At 46.9% G+C, this 4776-nt stretch overlaps 1 protein-coding gene across 1 annotated transcript in view; it reads left to right on the top strand.

Moving 5' to 3' along the window:
• Positions 1 to 4663: 4663 nt before the first annotated feature.
• The window catches only part of Brd7 (bromodomain containing 7), a gene marked incomplete in the record, with an annotated part of 36456 nt that continues 36343 nt past the window's right edge, over positions 4664 to 4776 (top strand). Inside the window, 1 exon segment of the mRNA XM_013516217.1 lies at positions 4664 to 4776.

The raw sequence follows: 4776 nt of genomic DNA, 5'->3' as shown, positions 1-4776 counted from the left end.
TGCAAAGGTCACCACTCTAATGCACTCAGCAAGGACACATGTGTTGTCCTCCTGGAGGTGCAGCAAGGACACTGAGCACAGGTTCTGGGCTGGAAGCAGGTACTCCACAGCAGCACCTTAGTCATTCACCCCCAGAGCCTGGGGGCCGTGTCCCAGGGATCTGGTGAAACACGTGCCAGGCCAGGTCACTCGAGGAAGAGAAAGCAACCCTCTGCCTCCACAATGAAGCTCAGCATCAAACAGGCTGCAAGGCAAAACAAAGGCCCACAGATGGGGGGAGGTACAAGGCAGGACTATCCAAAGTACCGAGTCAGCCCCCTCCTCTCCCCAGGATCATCCTCCTTCTCTTCAGCCAGTGAGTTTGCAGGACCACAGGAGGCTCTGGATTCTGCTGCAGAAAATTTACTGCTGCCGAGAAGCCTCCTCTTTGGTCCCAGGTCAGAATCATCCACCTACCCAGGTATCACAAACCTGAAGTTCTGTCGCTGGAGGATGAGTCCACCAAGTAGAGCAGTCATTTCTTCTCTGCCTGGCTCTCCTTGTTTCAAGTAACTCCACAGAACACACACACACACACACCAAAAAAAAAAAAAAAAAAAAAAAAAAAAACTATAAATAGCAATCAAAAATTATTTCCACTGCTCAAAGTATCTTCTGATCTTTTTCAATGCATGAACATTCATATATGACTGTATGTGTCCTCTTCTGGACTTTGTTTTAATTTAACTGTATTCCAAGCATGCAGGAAGGGTGTTGGTTTGGATCTCTTTCCAAAGAGTAGTGTGGCACAGGGGCTAGAAGGTGGTTTTTGCAGGTAAGCAGACACACAGTCAAGTCCCAACAGATGAGCTGTGTGACTTTGTACCTGACTTCTCCGGGCCTGTTTCCCCACCTGTGGTATAGGGATAACAGTGCCCCTCCCACAAGGATGGAATCGGGACAGAGGGGATAATGTGTGCAGTGTTTGGCAGAGTACTTTTGCTACTGTGGCTGGTGTGATGTCACTTTAGTCCCTACTGAGGTCACGGCTAGCACAGTTTCCCAGTTGGGGGTGATGTCTGTGTAAGCTGCCTACTGTTACAATCAAGTTACCCCAAGTCTTAATGGCTTCAGTAAATGCACATTCATCACCTCCCAGTTTCTGTGAGCCAGGAATCTGTGCACTACTGAGCTGGGTCTTCTGCTTCTGGGCCTCTCAAGAGGCTATCATGAGGATGTTGGCCAGGGCTGTGGTCTCATCTGCACGCTCCACTGAGGAAGAACTTGCTTTGCACCTCAGGTGATGGCAGCAGGATGTAGCTCCTCCGGGGCTGATAACAGACCTAGGAGCCTCAGGGCTGGCTGGAAATGAGCTGGAGGCCAGCCTCGGGTCTATGCCATATCACCTCTCTAACACAGCAACTTTCCTCATCAAAAGGTACAAACAAGAATGCAATGCAGAGAGTTGGCCAGCAAGACCCAAGCCGTGATCTTATGTAAGCTCACCACAGATGTGACAGCCATAATCTTATTAACATAATCACCTCTGCTGCATCCTGTTGTTAGAGGAAAATCACGCTCACCAGGGAGCAGGCACTCTGACAGGAAGCAGGACTGTGAGGTCATTGTAGAGTCTGCCTGACATCACGGTGCAATCTCAACTAACATTTTCTGGTGCCTTCTGTAGCAGGCATAGGACTGGTGCTAGGAATTCCAAAGGGCATGAATTGGGGTTCCTACCTTCCAGGCACTTTTTTTCTGAGAGATGTTTGCTGCTTCTTGCTCTTTTCACTGCTGTGAACACTCTGTGACCTCTTAGGCTTGCTCTCAAGGCAGGAAGTTACCAACTCCATAGCGTAAATGAGGTAAGAAGATCAATTTCCTCTGTCACAGGGTGGCTGGGGAGGGACGGGGAGAAGTAGCTCTGTGGGACATTTGAAGAACAGTGCCCACTGTGCTGGATGTTGTGGGCATCAAGGAGAATGGGACCAGGTCCTGTCCTTGGGCAGCACAAAGAGTGCTGGGGCAGACAGGCAAATACCCAAAGTCCAGCCTGGAGTGAGTCATGCCACAGTGCAAACCTGACTGCAGAGGGAGTGGGCATAGTAGTTCTCAAAGCAAAAGGAGGTAGTGTCAACAGCTGGTAAGGAGGAACTTATGACTTGATTTCAGAGCAGCAGAGCTTGCCTTACCCAACATAGCCTCTCTTCCCTCAACCTCTACCTCCTGGATGCCAAAGAAGCTTGTTACAAGAAGGTAACAGACACAAACTTAGCTTTTGCAGAAAAACAACTGCTCTCATGAGAGGAAGCTCTTCTTCCCTGACTAACCATAGTGGCCTGGAAGGAGCTGCCATCACAGCCACTACTCCTCCCAGCCACAGGCCTAGACTTGGTACCCAAGCTGACCCTCCTCAAAACATGCATTCCAAGTGAGCCAATTACATCCCTTCCCTGAGGTTTTTCTAAGTAAAGCTGACGAGGAAGACAATTTTTCCCGGAATGATCAGGACATTATAAAAATTCTGAGGTTGGGGCTGGGGATTTAGCTCAGCGGCACAGTGCCTGCCTGGCAAGCACAAGGTCATGAGTTCGATTCCCAGTACCGGAAAAAAAAAAAATTCTGAGGCAGCTAATAGCTATGTTTCCAGTCACACGGGTGTGGGGGGGGGGGTTTGGTCTGCTTTCTGTTACTCTGACAAAATACCTGAGATAATAAATTTATAAGGAAGAAAGGTTTGTTTTGGCTCACAGTTTTAGAAATTTAAATCCATGGTCACTTGGCCCCGTCACTTTGAGCCTGTGGTGAGGCATAACATCATGATGGGAGTGCATGGTAGAGCAGAGCTGCTCACCTCATGCCAGCCAGGAAGCTGCAAGAGAGGAAGGGGCCTGAGTCCCTATACCCTCTTCAAGGGAAAGCCCATAATGACCAACTTCTTTCCACTAGGCCCAACCTTCTAAAGTTTCTGTTACCTTCCAAAAGGCCATCATCTGGGCACGTGAGGCCCAGAGGAACACTGAAGATTCAAACTATCACAACAATATACACAGAGATGAGAGGGAGAGGAGAGGGAAAGAGACGGGGAGAGGAGGAGGGAGATAGAGAATAACATCAAATTCTTGGTTCTCATCTTCCCTCAAGCAAGCTTTATCCTGGTCTTTCTGCACGTGTAAATGAATAGGTCTCTTTTTGTTAACTTGAAATAATTCAAATTGAGTTTCTCTCATTTGCCAATAATAGGGTCCTAAATGATAAGCCTACCATTTTATCACCAAGTTCAATATAAAGCTATAAATCTTCCTGTTCTTATTAAATGATTAGTATTAGATCTTTTTTGTAAGAGAAGGTTATAATTACGAGCTTATCTGAAAATACACTGGGCACTACAAGTACAGATATTCAAAAGAGTTTTTTCCATGTTCGTGTGTTGAAAGGACTTCTGATTGTAATCCAGAAAACCTAGATATGAATTCTCACTTAGCATCAACTAGCAATCTGCCTCACTTCTCTGCACACCCATTTCCCCTTATATAAAAAGGGAATAAGAATATTACTGCCTTGCTGATTTTATAACATTGTCACGTTGAAAAATATCGACATCCTTTTGCTTCCCCATAAACAACATCCTTGGATAGGCTAATAGTAAGCACATCTTAATACAATATTTGTGGGTAAATGCCAATGAACAAAAATGTGAATAACTCATTGCTCCTCATGGACTCCAAACCTGAAGACAAGAATGAATGAGGATTTAACACAGGGTTGAGAGTGGACATCAATCTACACGGTAACAGAGTTAGCCTGGACCCTCACCTGGTATAAATTCAAAGCTACATTTTTATCACTTTTTCTAGTATTATTTAATTTAATTCTAGCTAACATAATTTCTAAAGTTTATCTTTCTCTTCCTTTTTGAAAAGCTCATGCACATTAAAATTTTTTCAAACAATAGAGAGAGGCATAAAACTAAAATAATTCATTTGCCTCCAGCTCTAGTCCCCTGAGATAACCACAGTTAACCAGTTCTCCTGTGTCCATTCACAGCTTTGTCATACAGATGTCCACATTTATTTTCACAAATAGATCTTACTAAACAACACCGCTTGGCTCCTGTGGTTCTTACTGCTTTTAATTAAGATCTTGGTGGCCTCATCATTAGGTAAGGTTTTCGTGGGTTTTGTTGGTTGGGTTTTTGGGGAGGGGGTGGAGTTTGAACGCAGGGCCTTTGCACTGAACTATATCCCTAGTCTTTTTTTTGTACTTTTTAAATTTGAGACAGGGTCTCACTAAGTTGCTAAAATGCCCAGGCTGAGCTTGAACAATTTGCCTCAGCCTCCCAGAGCGCTGGAATTACAGGTGTTTTTCAATTTAGGGAGAAATAGGGAAGGAGGAAGGATCGAAAAAGAAAAGAAAGATGGAAAAGAGAGCGAATGGAAGAGAAGGGAGGGAAGAAAAAGAAGGGAAAAGGAAGAGAACGAGGAAAAAAGAGGAAGCAAGCAAGCAAAGGGAAAACCAGAGAAAAGAGGGAAGGAAGGCAGAAAAAGAAGGGAGATTCAGAGATAGGCCCCGCCCCCAGACCCGGCCCCGTCCTCGGCCCGCAGGCTGCAGCGCCACCTCCGGCCGCTAGAGGCCTCCACGCGCAGACGCCGTGACCTGGAGCGCGCGGTAGGCCCTCTCTCCCGCCCATGCGCCAGCCCCTCGCCGTTCCCGGCTCGCCCTCGCCGCTGCCGCCGCTGCCGGACTCCGGCAGCGTCTAGTGCGCGTGTTCTCGTGAGGGGCCTCGCGCCGCGGGGC

The sequence above is a fragment of the Chinchilla lanigera genome, unplaced genomic scaffold (assembly GCF_000276665.1).
Source record: "Chinchilla lanigera isolate Chin_1 unplaced genomic scaffold, ChiLan1.0 scaffold00032, whole genome shotgun sequence".
NCBI lineage: Eukaryota > Metazoa > Chordata > Mammalia > Rodentia > Chinchillidae > Chinchilla > Chinchilla lanigera.
This window is presented reverse-complemented; position numbering and strand designations above follow the sequence as displayed.